At 32.2% G+C, this 22807-nt stretch overlaps 1 long non-coding RNA gene across 1 annotated transcript in view; it reads right to left on the bottom strand.

Annotated features, from left to right (window-relative positions):
- LOC132708836 (uncharacterized) overlaps nt 1-22807 on the bottom strand; it is a 367983-nt gene that overhangs the window by 223299 nt on the left and 121877 nt on the right. The window contains exon 3 of the long non-coding RNA XR_009620036.1: nt 8959-9012. This is a non-coding gene — a long non-coding RNA (uncharacterized LOC132708836). The remainder of the gene's footprint in view (nt 1-8958; nt 9013-22807) is intronic.

Below are 22807 nucleotides of genomic sequence, written 5' to 3'. Positions count from 1 at the left end.
GATAAAGACGTAGAAAACAATTATAGGCCAATTAGCTTAACATGTCATTCATGTAAATGTATATAGAAAATAATTGTAGCTGAATTACGCCTTCCTTTTTTAAATAATAATACTATACCAGGACATCAACCTGGTTTCTTACCTCGGAGACCAACTATCATGAACTTCACAAAATGCTTAGTTGATTGGACGAAAAGCTAAAATAAAAATCAACAAATTGATGTAATTTATTTAGATTTCGAAAAGGCTTTTGACAAAGTTCCGTAAAATATCCTTTTGCTTAAGCTCGAACACTACGGGATTAAAGGAAATCTACTTGCTTCATTTCTGATAGATCTTTACTATCAAGTACGAGTAAATGGCAGTTTGTCAAATAGGCATAAGGTACTTAGTAGTGTTTCGAAGGGATCAGTTCTTGGGCCGCTGCTTTTTCTAATTTATGTAAGCGATATAAGTGAAAACATCAAACCTTCATTCACACTGTTTGCAGATTATACAAAACTCTTTGCGAATCCTACTGAAAACTATGATGACCTTCAGAGAGACCTAACAATGATAGAAATTTGATCCAAAAAATGGAAAATGAAACTAAAAGAAGAGAAATGTAATGTTTTGGGTATTGGAACAAACAGAACTGAGTATCATTATACCCTCAATGAAAAGAGCCAACAACATGTAAAAGAACCTTGGAATTATGATAGCTTCCAACTTGAAATGGGAGACACATATTTCAAAAGTAGTAAAACAGGTCAATTCTTTAGTGTTTTGCATGAAGAAGGCCTTTCTTAATAGATCATAGTCTTTCATTCGTCCAAAATTAGAATATGTTGTGACAATATGGGATCCTAATTTTATTAAAGACATTGAAATGCTCGAGCGCGTTCAAAGAAGAATAACAAAACTTCCAATTCATTTATCTAATGATTCCTATGAGGAAAGACTTGAATTTAACAACCTTGAAAGAAAAAAGATTACGTGGCTATATAATTGAGACTAACTCCAATTATTAATGAAACCCCCTGTATATGTGATACATATACAAACAACTACCTCCTGGATTATTTAGAAAATCGAATTCGGATATCCAAAAAAATGAGTTTTTCAATGCGAAATAATTAATTAATAATTTGGGACTTGCACTAAAGTTAAGTGCCGTATGGGTATCGTAATATTAAATACTGAAACGGGAGGTTTTGAAGTCCGCGTCATAATTTGCCAATTAAGAGATCAAATTACGGAGAAAGTGCATAAAATGTCCGAAAACACACCCGTAGTATGTCGTTATGAAGACGTAGCGACAATAATAAGGGTCGTTTTATACGTAAAGTTAATTGCGAACGCTACGTTTCGGAGTTTTAAGAGGTCCTAAATAGCGATCGTGTCGGCAGGAGGCCCTTTTACATCGCCTTCGTCTTTTATAGTCCTCTGGCAATTAGAATTGATTGTTGTAGGTGATTTTAATAGCACATAACGACAAGACGACGTAAACCCGATTATTGGATTTTGTACAGAGTTTAAGACCGCGCCATTAAACGGTCTTAAATTGGAATTCTCGGTAGCGAAAATTATGGTGGTGACACGTTATATTATGTTGGCTTAACTTAACTTCGCCACCGGACCAGACTAGACCGAATCCAATGACTTTATATCCAATGGAGAAAAAATACGCCGTTTAATAAGAAAAAGTTTGTTAAATTTATCACCGAATCTACTTTACGAGGTTAGCGCCAAAATTTTCCGGCCTGACATAGATGCAGTTCCAGTATCACGATAAAACTTTGTCTTCTTTTAAATATATATCTTAGTAGGCTGCGAAAAAAAATTGAAGTCTTGCGTCGAATAATTTTTTATTGACAGCATTTTAAACAAGTGTCCAAAAAATGTCGCAAATAACGCAAATTGAGTATAGAGCAGTCATAAAGTTTTTGACAAAAGAAGGGTTAGCGCCTAAAATTACTAAACAAAGGTTGGATGGTATGTACGCCCAAAGTTCTCCTTCGTATTCTGTAGTGAAAGAATGGGCAAAACGTTTTCGAATGGGGCAAGAGTCCCTTGAAGATGATTCAAGAATTGGTCAACCAGTGGAGGTCATAACGGAAGATATTGTTGCGATTGTGGAAGAGGTGGTATTGAGTGATCGACGTTTAAAGATCAAGGAAATACCAGAAATTACTAAGCTTTCTGATACAAGTGTTCGTCGAATCCTGTATGATCATTTAGATATGCATAACGTTAGTGCAAGATAGGTTCCTAAAAACCTTTCGGCTATTCAAAAACAACGCCGTGTCGAGTGTGCGCGGTCTTTTTTGGAACTCTGTGGGTCGGAACCGAAGCCTGTGATAGAAACTATTGTGACGGGAGATTAAACTATGGTTCTCTATTATGACCCTATATCATAAAAAGAATCAATGGAGTGGCGTCGTAAGGGTGAAGCACCTCCAAGAAAATTCAAAGTCTGCCAGTCAACAAAAAAAGTGATGGCCACGATCTTTTGGGATTGTGAAGGAATTCTTTTGATAGATTTTAAAGAAACTAATACCACTGTCAATGGTAAGTATTACGCAACAATATTACATAAATCGCGAGACTGCATATGCGTAAAACGTCGAGGAAAACTGACCAGAGGCGTGCGTCTTTTGCACGATAATGCAAATGTCCATACCGCTCGTGTTGCATTGCATTTTAGAGTGTGGGTTCCAACAGATAGACCATTCTCCCTATAGTCCAGATATGGCCCCAGCGACTATTATTTGTCTGGATATTTGGAAAAGGACTTACGTGGAAGGCGGTTTAACGACGAAGTTGAGTTAAAAGAAGCTGTTTTAGCTCATTTTGCAGACAAACCAAAAGAATATTTTTTTAAAGGGATTGAGTTGTTAATACAGAGATGTAATAAGTGTATTGAAGTTAAGGGGGATTGTATTGAAAAATAATAAAAAATTGGTACTCTATTTTGTTTCTTTCATATTCAGGCCGGGCAATTTTGGCGCTGCCCTCGTTAAAATGCCTGACAACTTTAAAAGGCAAGCAGAATAAAAAATACTGTTATTTATTTTTTAATTTTATATTTTACTCTACATTGTCATATTTGTCCTGGAATCTCTTGACTACCCCAAAGGAATAAAAAAAATGTTGTCAATGCCAAGGTTGCCCCTTGTGTGAGAGTATTAATACCAACACAGTGTATTCTTATACGTTATACGTTTGCCAAAATTAGTTTGTTTTTAATTTGGCCCATATCTATGAAATAATTTTTATCAAACGATTTGGTTCTTAAAAATTTAACCAGTTGTTTTTTTTTATATAAATCATGTCAGTGAATGTATTCGTGTTGTTTTGCGAAAATGTACCCAAAAACTAACGGTCGTAGAAAAAGTATAGTATGCAACACGTACGGTAAAGTATTTAAGTCGCTCGTTTATTAAACACTCTTGAGCCAAATACCGTTTACTACACTTGTTACATAATATACTATTTTCTACTCCCTTCTGTAATAGTATATTCTGCAACAAGAGCGGTAATAGTATATTAGGCAACGCCATTTAACTCACGAGTTTTTAATAAACGAGTGAGTTAACAAGTTTACCGAACGTGTTGCATACTATACTTTTTGTACGAAAATTACTTTTTGGGTTCATTTTCGCAAAACAATACGAATACATTCACTGACATGACCGTCAGAATTGACAAATGTCAAAATTCAAAGCGTGGGAAATATGTTGTTTATTTAACTTTTACTTTTGATCATTAAGTGGTTTATTCAAAGCAAAATACTGTAATTGGAAGAAAAATCATCCAAGGATAGAGCTTTTAAGATGATTAAATTTTTAACACTATATAAGCAAGAAAAAACAAGTCTTAACCTTCAATTTTGTTTTGTTTGTACTAATAAAACATAGATATTTTAAAATGGTACAATTGGTCTTTGCAAGATATTAATATACAAACTGTAAATACAACGAAAATTCATGCGAACGGTATGTAAAATTTGGGTGGGAAACTTAAATTATAAATGTTACTTTACTTACCGACTAGTACACTAGATCTTAATGGTAGCTTATAGCACGTAGTATTTAAATTGTCTGATTTATTGCATAACAGTTTTCTGTGCAATCGGATGTTTTCGGAGATTTTACCGCAGGCCTTCCATTTTGACGTTTGTCAAGTTGGACGGGAATCTCAGTGAATGTATTCGTGTTGTGTTGCAAAAATGTACCCGACAACCAACGGTCGTAGAAAAAGTCACATGCAACACGTTTAGTAACCTTTTTAAGTCACGAGTGTATTTGGCACGAGCGGATCGTTGATACTTTTATAGCTAAAGTGCTGTGATAACTATTACTCTGGACACTTTTCTATGCCTAGAATACAAGATTCAAAAACAGTTTTTTGCCAACTTGCGCCATACATCTCAGTTTCTAATTCTGATATTACAATAGAAAAAATTTTAAAAGGCAAATAAAAATAAATAACCCTTCTTTTTATTATCATTTTACATTTTAACATAAAGAAACAGATTTATTGCCCAACTTGTCAAGAAATATTTTGACTTCCGCGCAATAAACGGAAACCACTTTGCCTTTTTTCATGAATCACTTGTTCACCTGTGTGTGTCACAGTTTAAAGTTTTTTTAGTTGATTGAATACAAAAGTATTGAAAAATAGTTTTTTACCAAAACTTGCCATAAAATTTTGATAGTTTCTTTTGATGGACTATTAGCTGAATTGTCAATGTTGTTGTAAAAAAAGAAACTGAACAACAAGATATGCGTTTTATTGGTGGAGGTGTAAAAAAAAACAGATTTGGCATTCTCAGTTGCCGATGGTTTCTTAGAACAACGTCGCGTCGTATCGATATATATCTACCCGAATAATTATACCGACGACGTAAAATCGCTCGGTATAATTTCGGCTTCTTAACTCCGATCATTATGTTCTTAGCTCGTAAAAACGTAATTTCCCTTTGACCACCCGTATGTGACACATTTCGACGAAATCGTTAAGAATTTATGTTTAGTGCACTCCAATAATTTATTTAAACTTATTGTCTTCGTAAGCGTATTTAAAGTACGTCTTGGCAAGCGTATACAATACGAGGACTTGTCCGTAATTCTGACGACCAATTTTCAATAAAACTTACCGCACGGCGAAAAGAAAGCTTTACGGCTTCGGTTCGCATGAACATTAAAATATGACACCTGGAATCTGAATACTGCCAGAGCCATCGCCATAAATAAAAAAGGATTAAAATTTACAAGAAAACAGGACAAAAGGCAATTTCGATTCCCCTTTCAGCTCGGCAACGTTAAACGTTTAAAGCTTCTATTTTGTTTTCTGCAATAAAACGGTATCAGATGGGGTGATGTATAAGTTATAAATTAATCCCCCCTAAGGCCATAATATTGTTTATTACTCAAACCATTAACATTTAATATTTCGCTCTTGCGTTTACCTTCTCTCGTACTAATAAGCTTTTACGATTGTCGAAAATTTTGGCAGTTTGCATATTAGTTACGTACATGCGGGCTACTGCTTTTATATCGGTCATTTGCGTCATTTTATTATACTGACACCGAAAGTGCTCACGGGCTTTACACCAATTGCGCACGCTAAATTCTCATGGCTCAGTTTATTATCTGTCAGCTTCAGCAAGATTAATGACAACGCCACGGAGAGGTTTACATAGTATTGACGGTTGAGTGCATAAATATATTATAACACCCTTCGGGTATTTTGATATTTTTGCCGGTTGAAATAAGCACAGCAGAAAACGCCGCATTGACTATTCCGAGTCCAATTAGAATCAATTAGTTTAATCATTTAATTAAGTAAAAAATAAAATAATATATATATCGACTAAATTAATGCAAAACATACGCCGGCATCTTTTTTTATACGACTAACTGAATCAGATCAACGCGTTTTGCATATTTATCGAAAAACTTTCTTTAAAATTACCATCCTATGCCTAGCTTACATTCTGCTACGATTTTATTTAGTAAGCGAGGCATTTTTATTTCATAGAGAGTTGAATTTGACTTTTGATAACTCGTTTTTGTAATGTATCTCAAAAATCTCGTTAACTGCCAATTGTAACGGAAATATTCTCAACTGAGTATGATACGGCAACAGAAGCTGCCAATTTTGTAATATTAATTGAATGATTAACGTCGATTGCGCCCCTCGTTTGTAACTTGAGCAGAAAACAGAGACAAAAAATAATAGTAATAATTAAGATGTGTAGTTATTTATTTTTTTTACTGTTGTCGTGTTTTTTTGTTTCCGTGATTGATTCTTAGTGGTTGCTTTTTGTCTAGAACTTTTTAATTTTCCATTTTTGACCACATCTGGTATTTTTGCTTGCTTGATGACTTAATCATATTGAACGAAACGTTGGCCAGAAGGCATTCATCGAATACTTTCGAATAATGCAGAAATGGATATCAAAATGAAAGTCGTTCGCTGCTTTCCTCGAAAAACGAGGCAGTTGTCTTAAGTTGATAAATGGCTATCGGGAAATTGTTACTAAGGAACATACTAAAAAACGGGCTTATGATTTTACCACACTATTTTGCGCTTACTTTATTAGTCTGGAATTTCTGAGGCAATGGAAATGTTATTGTATATTATCTCATTGGTATCAAAAGTTATTGGGAAATGGTAAATACAAAAGATGTAAAGATTGTTGGAATGCACAATTTAAAATTATTTTAAAGTATACAGGGTGGCTCAAAAAACAGTGACCAATAAAACAAACATTTTTTTAAATGGAAGACCTTATTTTTAAATTATGTTTTGAATTCCTTTTAAATTTTTTCAACTTTTTTTTATTAATAATAATACATACTAAGTATGGATTTTTCTTAAAGTTGAATGAATTGATATGAGTTATATACTGAGTGAAACGGAAAAAATACTTTGTTGGCAATAAAATTTTACAAGGCGATGGGCCCTTATAGACGTATACCATAGACAATATCTTTAGTGTTTAATGGATGCTAAAACGGAATGTGGTAAACCGTAATGCCGTAATGCCGTAAAACCGTAAAATGTAATGAGGAAAAAGATTTGGAAATTTTACTTCCAATTCAAAATAATTCCCAGGTTAGTAGCCGTCAAGAAGCTAGCTTATGTGATACATTGGTCACTTAATATGTGGAATTAAACTGTTTAAAGTTATTGGAACTTATTTAATGGGCCTAGATAGTTAAGATTTTGATTTTGATTTTTAAGAAATTGATGACATTGAGATCCAACAAATGTGGTTTCAGCAAGCATGGAGGTTCTCCGCATTTCCATCGAAAAGTTCGATAATTTTTAAAAACCATTACCCACAGAAATGGATCATTAGAGGTTGATTCATTGGATGGACCCCTCGATCATGTGACTTAACACAACTAGATTTTTTTTTTGTGGAATATGTTGAAGATCGTGTTTATGTGAATCCCCATACAACACCAGAAGATATGGACAATGAGAATAACACCCTTTAAAAAAAAAATAAACGAGTGGATCCAATTAGAAGGGCATATTTTTGAATATTGAACAAAATAAGATAAAGTAGGAATTAATATAATTACTGCCTGTTGCTTTGTCTACAGCTCTAACAGAATTCTTCCTCCTATTCATTTTTTAATCTAAACAGAGCCCCTGTTGGGTAATTATTATAAATTAATAGTCTTAGACAGAAAAAAGGGTAAATATTGGAAAAGTTCAAATAAAATGCAAAATATCAAATGCCATATGCCATACTTAAAAGTTTTAATAAGTTTTATAAAGTTTTTGTAAGATTTTCCAGAAAAAAAATGGTGTGTCATTTAAGAAACAAGATTTTTTAATTTAAAATGATCCAAATACATTCATTTAATTTAAATACCCTCATCTAATCGAAATAACGCTAATATCTTTAAAAAAATGGTGCTATCGTAATTTGTTTGCAAGCAGGAAAACTAGCATTTTTTTAGAAAAATTATTAGGTTTATGTATTACTATTAATGGAAAAGTTGAAGAATTTTAAAAGGAATTCAAAACAAAATTTAAAAATAAGGTTTAAAAAATTGTTTCATTCGTAACGATTTTTTGAGCCAATAATTTGAGATAGTGCATCCCAATCCTTACAACTTCTGTATTTACCATTTTGTCATAACTTTGGAAACCAATGAGAAAATGAACTTTACTATATCATTGACCCACCCTGTATAATATTTTTAAGTACCTGAGGTAGAGTTTAAACTTATTTTATTTGAATTATTTGTTTCACAATCATGATTTAATTTCATATTGCAGTACGTTTGAGCCTGTCAATATGAAATGGTTTCTTGGAAAATTTTTGATTGCATGGTTTTATGTGTATCTCTTTCTCCGTTTTTTTTATTATTTTTTATTTTTATTCATATATTTAAATAAAATTATATTAGAACTATTGCATATAGTTTTATTGTTAGAACAAACCCTTTTTTAAGTTTTCCGTTTCCAATTTGGTCGATTTCGCATTTTTTACCCGAACGAATACTCATTTTCATTCCTCGCGTGCAACAAACCAATAATTTGTTTACGTTTCCGGAACGTACATCCAATTTTCCTTATTTTCCACGATGGAATAATACGATTTACGCGGAGGGTAAAAACGATACTTACTCTTTATAATAGATTTTAACCTTGACTGGTTAGGGTTAACACATGAAAAGCATTGACATACATGTACCCTAAATGGGTGTTGTGTAACAGCGTCTGCCAGGAAGAACAACCACAAACTAGCATTAGTAATGCATGTCTGTCTCTAATAGCTTCGAGGGTTGGTCTGCGTTAATAGTACGACAGGGGCGTACAAGGGATCGTCCTTACGTCATCAAATCTTCATAATATTTCTGTTAACTCTCTCATAGCTGTTAATACAAACCTATTTATTATCGAACGTTGAAGACGCTACTAATTAGAAGACAACTTAGCTCAACTTACCCTCCTTGGAGCGAGTGTCGTCTAGCCGACTGTTTTGAAGTTCCCGTACCGCCCCTGGAAAAGCAAGAGATACGGGTGTAAGTAAAAAATCCAATTCCGCCCTCGCCTGTCAAACCATTCTGGTGTAAACAAATCGCATTGATAGAATTTCAACTTTAAAATTTAAAAGGGAGAGGGGTAAGTGCCACACATGCGTCCCGCGTATGGCCGTCGCGCATTTTAAAAAATCGAACGCAAGGAAATGCCATTTGATGATGACCATTGTGCCCGTTGCCTGTCACTACATCTGCCAGGATATCCGACAACTTTCAATTAAATTATTTTCGTTTCTAATATTAAAATCGCGGGACTTAGATGCCTCATTCGATTCGCTCGGTATTCGATTTCTCCTTTCATCCCCCTCGGCCCCCCTATTTTGCTCACCGAGTTGGAGTTGGGGTTCGGTAAATCACTCAACCGCAAACAATATTTTAGTAGCGTTAGATTTATAAGCTCCAATGTCAAGTCGGACATATTTTTCTCTTCAATTCCACTGAAATTTTTAAAATACGAACCCCCAGACCTAGTACCTACCGACAGGGACGTAAATGCGTAAAATATATGCTTTTATTGAATATTCGAGAAACGAGTCGGAAGCCTAATCGGAAGCAGAATTTTGGGAAAACTGGTTATTTTTTTTTAACCAATAGAACATTTAATTAAATTAATTAAATAAAAATGAACAATTGTCTTAAATATTTAATTGACACCATGGAAATTCTAAGATCTTAAAATGTTCATATTTTTTGAAGACAAAATGCAAAAAAGAATGTAGTGCAAAAGAAAACTAATTAAAATTAACTAGGAAATTTAAAGTAACTTTTAAAAACTCAGTTATATATAATTGAGTAATTTCTACATTAACAAAAACCTAAGAAAGTTATGTTAATGATATTGCGAGGTATATGTTTCAGCAGGGGAGAGTGAGCCCCTTGCCCTTTGGGGCTTCGAAACTTAACCAATTTTTTGTTTCGTTGTTATAATTATAAATTCTGGTTATTTGTACATTTTTAGCGCTTTGCGTAATACCAGGGGTAAAATGGACCTCTTAAAAATTCTTTAAAAAAAGCTAATTAATAATAATAATTAATTTATTGAAAGTGTTATTTTTTGGATAATTCTATGGATTTAGCATAAAACTTTAAAAATTTTATAAATACCAATGACAAATTTTTTGATCGATAGAAAAATAGTTGTTAACCAGTAATGTTTTTTTTTTATGAAATACTTTTTAATAATTATTTATAATTATTTAAGCATCGCCAAAATTTGGGTACATTTAGTTAAAGTTCCTAAAGAATAATGGATAAATGCCTCCCTTACACCGATAAGCAACTGCAGAATTTAGCACAACTGGCTTATAATTTAATGATTGTGTGAAAAAAAAGAAAGTGTTGACAACACGGTATTCACCTATTTATCTAAATTCTAGGATTTTTCTTTCCTAAGCCAGAAATTTTCACAATCAGGCTCATCCGTTTCTGATTTAAATATTCTACAAAAAAAAAATTCAAAACATTTTTAATATTATATTGTTTATTCTTCTCACGATTTTATTTGTTCGGTAGTGCAGAGAAATTAGGGGTTGTTCTATCAAAATTTAACATTTGTTGGGATATCGGAAGCGTATTGAATACAGCATTTTAAAAAAAGATCCAGGTATGTAAAATGTTGGCTGTCAGCTATAATCAACTACGTATACTTAATTTTACAAAAAAATATGCTCAGCAAATTAAAAGTGTGTTGAATTTCAACATAGTGTTGACAACGCAGTATTCACCTAATTATCTAAATTCTAAGATTTTTCTTTCCTAAGCAAGAAATTTTCACAACCAGGCTGATCTGTTTCTGTTTTAAATATTCTGCCAAAAAAAAAAAACATTTTTTTTTTAATATTATATTATTATATTGTTTATTCTTCTCACGATTTTAGTTGTTCCGTTCTGCAGAGAAATTAGGGGTTTTTCTATCAAAATTTAACATTGCTTGGGATGTCGCAAGCGTATTGAATACATTATTTTACAAAAAATAATGTTCAGCGAAATAAAATTGTGTTGAATTTCAACATAGATGTCAATTGCTGACGTTGTTATTAAAATGGGTGTCCCTGACAATTTCATGGAATGCATTTAAAGTTGAATCGAGAAGACGGCGCATTTTCTTCTGACATTTGTACTGTAGGAACTTTTCGATATAATTAAACTCCGTCATCTATATCCTTTTTCAAATCGGTTTTCTGTGACTGTGAGGTATTTAATTTAAATCTGCGTAAAATATAATAGGCAAACCGAAGGCTACAAGTTCAATTAATTCTAGATAATGAACAAGAAGACGAATTCGAATATAAATTACTGGTACGAAAATGCCAAGGACACCCATATTAATTAAAGGAGGTAATACAATAATTATTTTTTTAAAGCAATCAGGCAATTATTATACGAAAGAGGGGGAGAATGCTGGAATAAACAAGGAGAATGATGATCATTGCGCTGGGACGAAATGACAGAGCCCTACTTCCAGAGTCAATGCAATTACGGAATTGAATGAATTTAGAATATGTGTTTTGATAGAAGTGTTTCAGGGCGAAAGTCAACTGACAAACAATCAATCATCCGGTTGACGCCGGCTGCAAATCTTGACAAATCGCTTTCGCTATGAATTTTGAATTCCTATTAGCGTTCGACCGAATCTTCTTTGTTGAGTATTCGTTCCATTTAGCGTATTTGTATAATGCAGATATAATTTTGTGTCGTTAGTTAATATTTTGTAGTTTAAAATAAGAGCAAATCCCAATACAAGGCACTATTAAAATAACGATATCCGTGCAGTAGTTTAGATTTCAAAGATTAATGCTGATGAATTGCTTCTATTCAATACCAACGTTGAAAATTTAAATAATATACCGCGCTTTGGTTACACGACATACCTTAATTAAGCCGATTTAGTATGATAATTTTTGAATGTTCAACGTCACCTGGACGTAATTTCTCTATCGGCTGACAGTTTGAGCATTCTAATACTGACCAATCCATCATCTAAGCTGTGGAAAAAAATGTTTAAGATCGTATCGCCTTAAAGGAAACGCTAATACCACCGAAAAGTAAACAATGCCTGCGACTCCTCGACGATTTAATTAGTAACATTTTTACATTGGCAGTATATTATATTTTATGCAGAGCGCCCGAAAAAATTAAATATCGACGGTTGTCGACATATTTTACTATTTTTCTTTATATATTTTTTGATGAATTCTCTATATACTATTAAAATCTAATTAAAACAAAAAGTCAGTGGAACTGCCGATATACCAGAGACCCAAGTGATGTCTTCGATTGCACATTAGTGTTAATTCCTCAATTAATGGAAATATTTAACATGTAAAAATAATGTTTGCCTTAATGATACGCATATATAGATATGTAGACTTATAGGTTTGCACCAAATCTTAATTCGACCTACGCTCAAGACGGTCGTCAATTTTTGCTACAATCCGGCTTTTGATTTTAACATGTTAGGTGAATATTTTCCAATTTAAGTTAAATACGCATTCTGAAATACCATTAATCGATTTTGGATATCAATTAGCTTAAATTTCAAATCAATTAATTATAGAACAAAATCTCGTTAATAGTCACATTATTATTAATATTACAAAGGCAGTTGAAATTTTGTTAATAGAGGCTTTTCATCAATATGATAATATCACGTAGATTAGCCTGTCCAGATGTCGAATCGACTAAGACATATTTTACGAGATGAAATTTTTATTTCAAGAAAATACCACACATAGTATTTTTGTTGCGTACAAACTACAGGACCACTTAGTTTTTTAATTTGCTCGAACATTATTGAAACAGAGTCAGGGTTGGAGGTAATTTAACTTAATATGAAGTAATTCGTCTGATTCCGCAAACGTATGACAAGTACTAAATTATAAATCCTGAAGAACACACATAATTGTTTAGCGATGAAGCTTGTCACAGTTTAAATGAAATATCACTTACGTGTATCTCCTACACAGTGTTCACTTCCAAGCATTACCCCGAGGTAAATGTGTGAATTTTATGTACATATTGATGCCTAATACTAACAGACCGTCGACTAAGAAAGTACACAAAAGCTATGAATATAAAAGTGATAATATCTAAAGAAGAGGTACATTAGATAAATCGTTATATCCCACAACGTGTGTTTAATAGCAGAGTGGAAGAAAGAAACGACGAAAATAATGACCATTATATCCTAACAATTTCTTAGAGATGGGTAACACAGAAGAATAGCCGATTGAGCAACAGTTTTATTTGAATATTTCTTATTATATTGTACATTGTGGTAAGAGTAAACGGCAAAGATTTATTATCCTCTAATTGATCTAAGACCGAAACCGGTTGTGTAAATGAAAGGACAAGTTTTCACTAACAAGCGACGTTTGAAAAGCTGGGGATAATTGGAATTGTCGGTGTTCTAAAGGGTGACAAATGCGCATACGTTGTGAATATATATTATATGTTGAAGGAATATCAGTGAATGGAATATCTATATCGACCCTTGATGCGTGCTTTAATGCCGGATGCGGGCGAAAAATTCTTTATTTTAATGATTGTGTATGACGCGCTTTCGACTTCCGAGCTTTTCCGTATATTATATCGTCAATTCGAGAAGAGCTTATTAGGGGAGGGACGGATTTTGCGCCTATTTTAAATGGGAATATTAGTTTGCCAATATATGGCATAGTACACCAAAACATGGCTTATTTCTAGGCTGGTACAAATACTGAAGGACTTTGAAATCCACTTTCGATAACAAAAATTTAAATTGAAATAACGAAATTATACAATTGATGCAATCATTCAATATAATTATGCTCCTTATTTCAGTCAAGATAAAACCTCTGTTATTGTCGTTAATATGCACATATCACATAGCTAAAAATTCTATACTTCCACCTTCCTACGCTTTCAAGGCCTCCTAAGGAGAAAATATAAATTTACAAGTGACAATCATAAATACGATGAATTTAAACATTTGTCTTCCAATCAGCAAAATACTTCATTGAACTGAAATCGACTTCATGTCTTCTGAATCAGCAGAATTTAAACCAAGAATTACTAATTTTAGGCTACGATTTTTATATATTTAAACCAAACTATTGCTTTGATGATTAACATTTAATTTGTTTACCTTAATTTTAGGTTTACGTTTTAGAGTTGAAGGGTAGGAAATTTTTTAGTTTAGGCGCCGTAAAAGTAAATGTTCTAGTTTTTAGAGTATGAGACAAACTATCATTTACAATATCACATTTCTTTACTAAAATACAATTGCCATATGATGAATACATCTAGTAATTCGCTGTCGTAAATAACCTATTACCTATTATGAATATTGATGAATTTACACACTTAAAACATGTCCACAAACCAACGTCTTTAAACTACCTTTTTATGATCTTTTATTATAATAAGCAAATATCTCAAGTCTAGTTTATACAGTATGAGATATAATATAAATATAGTAATAACCCATTATTATGAATATTGATAAATTTACACATTTAAAAGATGTCTACAAACCAACGTCTTTGAAATATTTTTTCGTTATCTTTTATTATAATAAGCAAATATTTCACGTCTCGTTTTTACAGTATGAAATATAATATCTTTTATAATGTCAAGTTTCTTTACCATAATATAATTGCCATATAATGAATAAATCTAGTAATTAGCTAAGGAAAATAACGTATTATTACGAATATTGATAAATTTACACATTTAAAACATGTATACAAACCAACATCTTTAAACTACATTTTTATTATCTTTTATTATAATAAGCAAATATCTCACGTCTAGTTTTTACAGTATGAGACACAATATCTTTTATAATATAAAATTTATTTACGATAATTGCCGTATAATGAAGAAATTTAGTAATAACCCATTATTATGAATATTGATAAATTTACACGTTTAAAAGATGTCTACAAACCAACGTCTTTAAACTATCTCTTTATTATATTTTATTATCATAAGCAAATATCTCACGTCTAGTTGTTGCAATGTGAAATTCAATATCTTTTACAACATCGAATTTCTTTACTATAATATAATTGCCATTAATGAATAAATCTAATAGTTAGCTATCGTAAATAACCTATTATTATCTTAAACTATCTTTTTGTTATATTTTATTACAATAAACAAATATATCACGTCTAGTTTTTACAGAATGAGATATAATATCTTTTACAATAAAAAATGTCTTTACTATAATATAATTGATCTATAATGAGCAAATCTAATAATTATTAGCTGTCGTAAATAACCTATTATTATGAATATTCGTAAATTTACACATTTAAATGATGTCTACAAACCAACGTTTTGAAATCTTTTTATTATCTTTTATTATCATAAGCAAATATCTCAAGTCTAGTTTTGTACAGTATCAGATATAATATCATTTATAATAGGTCATCTATCTATTTCATTCCGTTTTGCCACATATTGATTAAATCTGGTAATTAGCTGACGTAAATAGCCTATTATTATGAATATTGATAAATCGTACACATTTAAAAGATGTCCACAAACCAACGTCTTTGAACTATCTTTATATTATCTTTTATTGTCATAAGCAAATATCTCATGTCTAGTTTTTACAGTACGAGATGTAATATCTTTTACAATATCAAATTTATTTACTCTAATGTAATTGCCGTATAATGAATAGATCTAGTAATAACCCATTATTATGAATAGTGATAAATTTACGCATTTAAAAGATGTCTACAAACCAACGTCTTTAAACTATCTTTTTATTGCCTTTAGCAACATAACATACACATAAAATCGACGCATTCCAGACGTTTTATACTATTGGGGAACGTGTTGAACGTAGCAACGGGTTCCCAAGCTCACTGGTGTTTTGTTTCTAAAGAAAGTCGCCAACCGAATCTCAGGTGTATCCGGCACCAAAGCGCGACAAATGTATTCGATTCAAAGCTGCGCAAGAGAAAGAAAAAATTGGAAGTTTGACGTGAACCGGGTATGCGCACATAATAAAACAATGGCACTTACCTCGAAAAACAGTTTGGCCGAACCAAAAACGCGGTTCGACAAATCAACACAATGCGGCGATAAAGCGGTGATCGGTTATTATTTACACATAAAGTGTCATTCATTCGATTCATAGAAGTGTTTTCAAGAGAAACTAACAAAAAAATAACCCTTTGTGACCGACGACGACGGGCGAAGGATAAGAATAATAATAATAATAAAAAAATATTTTACGACGTAACGAATTTTAATATTAGTATAAAATATGCAAGATCACGCGTGTGTAAACAACACAATGGCGATGGCGGTCGTTCCAAACGATAATTATAATCGATAATGCAAAGATCCTCATCAATTCCTTCAGATAATGGAATCCGCTGAAGAGTCGTTACTTAAATCGTGAAAATCTCCGGTAGAAATGCAAATGAATGCTCGCAGTAAACAAGGATTACTAGTTGCGAACAAATCCCACTACTAAGACGTAAATTATGTCAACGAACAATCATGTGGTACGGGAGCCATTTCGGCAGATTAACATGCAAGAAGCCGCCCGAAACTTCGACAATGAAAACTTAACTTTACTACCTATCTCTCTGTAAATACGTTTACTGCCCTACCATTTCGGGGTATTTCACGTAAATTAAACTGTCTTTTTGGCGTCCTTTGTATTAGTCACCGACTGCATCCAGCTTCTGTGAGATATTATCGGTTTTGTTTAGACTGACGTGACCCTTTCGAACGAATTCGGCGATTCTCGCTGTCGCTATCTTTATACTAACGTGACATTTTGATTGGCAATCTTTGCTAAATTCGTCCTCTGTTAAAAATTTCAACGTTTTAATTTAAAAAAATATTTAATTGGGACGCGGCTATACAATTTTGAAAACGAACAATAAAAACAGAATTACAAAAAAGGATTAAAACAACAACAAGAAATAAACAATTAAGAATGGACTTTGGACATAACTCAGTAATTTAGGCGCTAGAACTGAATTCCTCCAAATCCAAGTTACAGCAATTTGGTAAGAAGATTTGATTGATTCTAATTTACTCTTTACCGAACATATAAAACTTCGTCATTTTCTAAGTAGTAAAATGAAAGTTACGTTGTGCGAGGCATTATGCAAGCTTTCCCTGTCATAGTTGCTGTCGTTTGATATTTAACCTAAGAAGATCGGATGATATAATAAATAAAATCACTTGGGTGGTTTTGTACATGCAAGAAGCTCTTATCTTACTTTAGAAAGTCTTAAAAATAAATTCAAGCTGGACTCATATCCATAACAGATACCAAAAATAAATTCAAATTTTTAATAGCGAAGCACAGTACAGCAGCATACAATAAAAGTTTTACTTACAACAGCATTCCATTTTATAATTCCTTGCTGCATGATTTAATAAATCATAATGTTTAAAATTACATTTATTTAAAAAGCAGGTAGAATCTTATCACTTTATAACTCAAGGGGCATATATAATAGTTTTTTGTTTATATTTGTTTATTGATTTCTTTACTAAGCACAAATTTGTTATTAGATTTATTGTATTGCAAAGGAAATAATGATACATTTAATTGGTGCATTTGTTTAGTTTGTATTGTTTGAGTTTGGTTTACCACGGTTACGTTTGAATAGCCTTATGCTAGACTGCGCCCTGTAAATATTTATATTTTTCGTACATCTACAATTTGATTGTTATGAATAAAATCGATTATTATTATTATTAATAAAAAAAGTGACATTGGAACAAAAAGAAAATATATTATAATTAAAAAACAAGAGGATTGGACAGAACTTACAAGAGTACAATACCTCACAAAAAATATTAAACATTACTACAAAAAAAGTGATATAGGAACAAAAAAAAGACACAATTACAAAACAAGAAGAGATCAAGAAATAAGAATAGAGTCTGGACAGAATTTATCAATCTACAAGCTTGGAATATTATTCCAAATATATATATTTTCACGTATTGATTCACGAATGGAAAAATATGTTGGCAATATACTCCGGGATATTATCCGTTCGTTTGTTAAACTCCGATTAGAATTCTGCACACGTTTCGCCAAGCGAGCATTGAAGATGCCAATTGAGATCTTGGCGAAACGTCTGCAGGATTCCAGTCGGAGTTCAACAAGCGAACGGATGATATCCCGGAACATATTGTCAACATATATATTATTGTGTCTTATTGTCCAAAAAGCAAGAAACTTTACAATTTATTCATGACTAAAAAAATAAGATAGTAAGTGGTGGTGGTGGATAATAAGTGGTTTTAAACCGAATCTTTTGTTAATCCAAGAAGCCTTATCATTATACTAAAAAAATTGTTCTCATCAACCTTTTAACCTTTTATTGTAAATTGAGTAACGATAAGTCGTTCAAAAAATCAACTGGTAATTTGTTAATCAATTTAGCAGTTTGATTTGAAAAATATCTTAGAAGTAATGCCGTGTTATGTCGAGGTAAAAGTAGGAACTGTTTTATTCTTATATTAATACTATATAGCTCTCTAAAAGATACAAGCTTTTCAGTCAAATAAAACGACTTATTGCTATTGCATTTAAAGGCCTGTAATAAACTATTGTTGAAAAATGCAAGCCTTTAAACCCTTTTTGCGTGGAACTTTATGGAATCAATCAACAAGTAGGTATTACTAGTTATGTTTCGATAGGGTGTGAAGAAAACCAAGGCTCAAGCATATGGCAGATAATTTCTTCTTCTTTCATTTTTGAATGGCTTGGGGAGGAGGGGTGTCAAATTAATTCAAATCGTGAATCACCATCCATAATCGACCACATCCATCGAATAGTTCGTCCAAAGTACCAGTTCACCTGGTTATGTAAATTTCATTCGCTTCAATCAGATATCAGCTATACGGCACGTATGGTGGATTCACATCGCATAATATTTCACGGTTCGTTACTTACGGGCGGCTTCCAACTAATTGAATAATCGAGAGCTGCGCGCGCAGTTTCGTGCCTTTTTCTCGGCAATGTTTTTCTATCAAACAATTTCATCTCCGAAATTAATTTCGAACATCCCCTAAAAATGAACGTGGGAAAATGTACGATTATTTCGTGACGTTTGTGTTTTTTCCCCCGACCGAATCTTCTTACGGAATACATTAAAATATTGATTAGGTCCGATGAGATAATCGCAGGTACGAATCAAATTCGTAATTGTCGAAGGGGGATTATTCCCGGTAAACCACCGTGAGAAACGGTTTACGTCGAACATAAATTCAAATTAAATTTAATTAATTAACCGTGGAGGTTAGCCGCAACCGATTATATGTGCTTTTAATTTACTTATGATTGGTTTTCGAGGATTACTGTTCATCGTATTTGATTACCGACTGTTGCTATTGCCTATTTAACGCACGGGCACAAATTGGCGGTTGACTACTCTTCAATATTTTTAAATAAATTTTACTTTTAATGCTACTCAGGTTTAACAACTTGGTGCAAACTATAGGTAAACTTATTGTACTCAAAATGGCTAACACGTATAGTTACAAGCTTCGCAATTTTCAAATATGTAAATTCCTTTTGAGGGTGTCAGCTTAACCCTTAACCCTTAACTTTTTTGCTCTGAAATTATTTATTTTGTTGTAAAATAAACTCGAAACATACAAAAAAATACTGGCGCGTAAATAATGACCAAGAGGAAAAAGAATGTAGAAAAGTAAAAAGAAGAGCTTGGGAGAAACTTTTACTTAGGACTGTTCTTTGTTTTACTGGTTTATCGGTTTCCGCAGTAGACCCTATCAAAATGACATGAGATATTATCCCGAGATAATCTTCTTGCGCCATTTTTAACAAACCATATACCACAAAAATTGCCAAGAGAGTCAAAAATAGTGATTTATTACTCGCTTATGCAGATAGAATATGAAATACTTATTTGCCGCCATGCTTCTTTACTGCCAACAGCATCGGAGGATAAATTAGCACAAACTTTATTTATTTATTTATTTCAATGATTGAGACAATTTACAAAAAAAAAACAATATAAATATAATATTTAGAGGTTATGCTTACCTGTTTTCGTTGTTTTAGGGCGGTGTTTATTCAGAATAGTCCTTATTTTGTAAAATTGTTTAGCCTTATCATTGCTGGTAATAATTTTTTGCTAGCCAACATCGAAGCGTGGTTTTCAGACCTTGGCTAGAAAATAAAAATATAAGGTTGATAAAATTGTTTAATACAGAATTTAAAAACGACTCTGCATAAAGTTTTGATAAAATGCTGAGAATAAGATAGGGAAAATTAATCAACATTTTCAAGATGCGATAAGTGCAGAAATTAACTGCACTGGACGGTTTCCTAATTCGTATAGCAAAAGTTTGTATAGTACATATGACACTTTTTAGGGCGAATGTCTACGAAATTTGTTTATTCTTTGTTTTATGGCGCTAATTATAAGGTTTGATGATATTAGAAAAATAAATGGTACATTAAAAGGTGGTGGTCAGACCTTGGCTAGAAAAAGAAAATAAACGCGGATAAAATTGTTCAATAAAGGGTTTAAAACGACTCTGGGCAATTCAGTTTTTTGAAAATTAAAATTAAAATTCAGGGTGCACTGTAATCCACAAAGAAAAAAGGCACGAATCACGGGGTAAAACGTATTTTTAGCACCGTCGAGTTGTAAATAATTGCCGAAACTCATCCCTAAGATTAATACGTGTCATTATCAGGTCCAAAGGAGAAAGATATAAAAACATTTAACTACCTAATTTTTACGACTTAGCGGGATTAGAGGGGAAAAAGTAACCACCCGAATTTAACGTCGAGTGATTAGGTAGATGTAAAAAACACGATGTATGTTTTGTTTGAGGACATAATGTACGTATAATAGTATTTTTAGAGCTTCTATGAGGCCGGGCGTAGAAAAGTCTCGGATTTATGTGAAACTTCCGCTATAAAAGTACGTTTAATGTACATTTTCCAACTTAAAAATTAACAACGCGCCATTTGGTTATTAAAACGACGAACTTATAGTATTTCATTTTCGACATAGGATTCGGTTAATTGGCGATTTTCTCAGTTCTCAATTTCTACCGATCGTATTTGTTATTATTGGCGCAATAAAAAGTGAGGTACGCTATGTTTATTAATTCATAAAAAGTTTTTACTTGCAACGACTGTATGGCGTGCACGGGAAATCGTTTTTATGCGAAAATGAATTTTAAAACAACTTTTAATAATGTTACATGAGCGTACATGGATTTCCTACTGATACGATGTAATAGGCGTTTAAATAAACATAAATCGAATGGTTGGATATGGAAATGTTACACGGTTTTTATGTCTGGAATTACGGCGTCGCATAAAGCAATTTTAATTCGAGCGATATATTTGTCGTAATAAATTCCAAAACCGAAATGTTCCAGTTGACGGAATATTAAAATATCTTCCTCTACACTTCTAGATCTTTTAATTGACGATTTCATATGGAAATCTTATCGGGCTGAGGTGGCTTTTACTTGATGTAAATGCATTTAACACAAATTAAATTACAAAATAACAAAAAATGTCCATATTTTCACAGTTTTTAATGCTTTATGACAGCTGTTTCAGCAACACCCTTCGTTTATCAAATACAAAATATGACTATATTCCCACACATATATTTAAAAACAGGTAGTAATAGATTTTTAATTACAGGTATAGGGTTATAAATTTAAATTTAACAACGGAGACGCATTTAAACCCAATTGGTCATTAAGTAATACATTCGTTTTGTTAATCTCCATAGCTTCCAACAAATTTAGTTTTTTGCTTTTTGAATGATTATGTAAAACATCAAAATTATCGTCAAAGTTGTGCATTTCTGAATTTAAATGAATGGCATAATTAGAATGTGTTTAAGTGTGTAGCATAACTAGAATCCAGACTACTGTTTTTATACACCCTTTTATGTTCGTTAATGCGTTTATTAAATGTTCTACCTGTTTGTCCGATATAAATTTTGGGTCAAGATCCACTTTTCAACTTGTAGACGCCGGATTTTTGAGTTTTTCGTAATTTAATTTTATTGTTTTTTTTAGAAAATGTCCTATGGTGTTTTCAGTTTTAAAAGCAATATTAATACCAAATTTAGATAGATGTTTCGAAATTTTCTTGCTAGGTTCTCTCTCTTCAGAATTATTTTCATGTTCATGTTCAGAATTATTTGAAACTGCTCTTTAGTTATAATCTTGTCTATAAAAGAAAGGTTGTTTATGTATGATATTTTCTAAATTGTCCATGAAAATTTCTGCAATTTAAAATTGACCATTAAGTTCAAAATAATTTTGCTCCAAACAAACTATCTAGCAAGTCTGGTTTTATGATAGGGTTAACTTGTCTCTGCATGAGAATATTGTCTAGGAATTTTTATGTCTGCAACCTTATTAATTAGTTCCAATAAATTTTTGATAGCATATCTAGGTTTAAATGCAGTATTATATTCTAAAATTTTAATTAATTTTATTGGAAATTTAACTGATTGTTCTGTTACAAAAGAAACTACAGGCCTTATTGGCATATGCTGTTTGTGTAATTTAATTAAAGAATGTAACTCATAAAGCATTAAAAACTGTGAAAATCTGAACATTTTTTGTTCTAAGTTAATTTGTGTAGCAATTTTAGCCATCGGACGTTTTATTTCTATCTCAAACACGTGATAATTATTCTAATATCAATCTCACGGTAAATTTATGTTTATAAATGGTTGTGAGCTTATCACCATAAGGCATATAAATGG

Source organism: Cylas formicarius, unplaced genomic scaffold, assembly GCF_029955315.1.
Source record: "Cylas formicarius isolate icCylForm1 unplaced genomic scaffold, icCylForm1.1 PGA_scaffold_12__32_contigs__length_19106922, whole genome shotgun sequence".
In the NCBI taxonomy this organism is placed as follows: Eukaryota; Metazoa; Arthropoda; class Insecta; order Coleoptera; family Brentidae; genus Cylas; species Cylas formicarius.
This window is presented reverse-complemented; position numbering and strand designations above follow the sequence as displayed.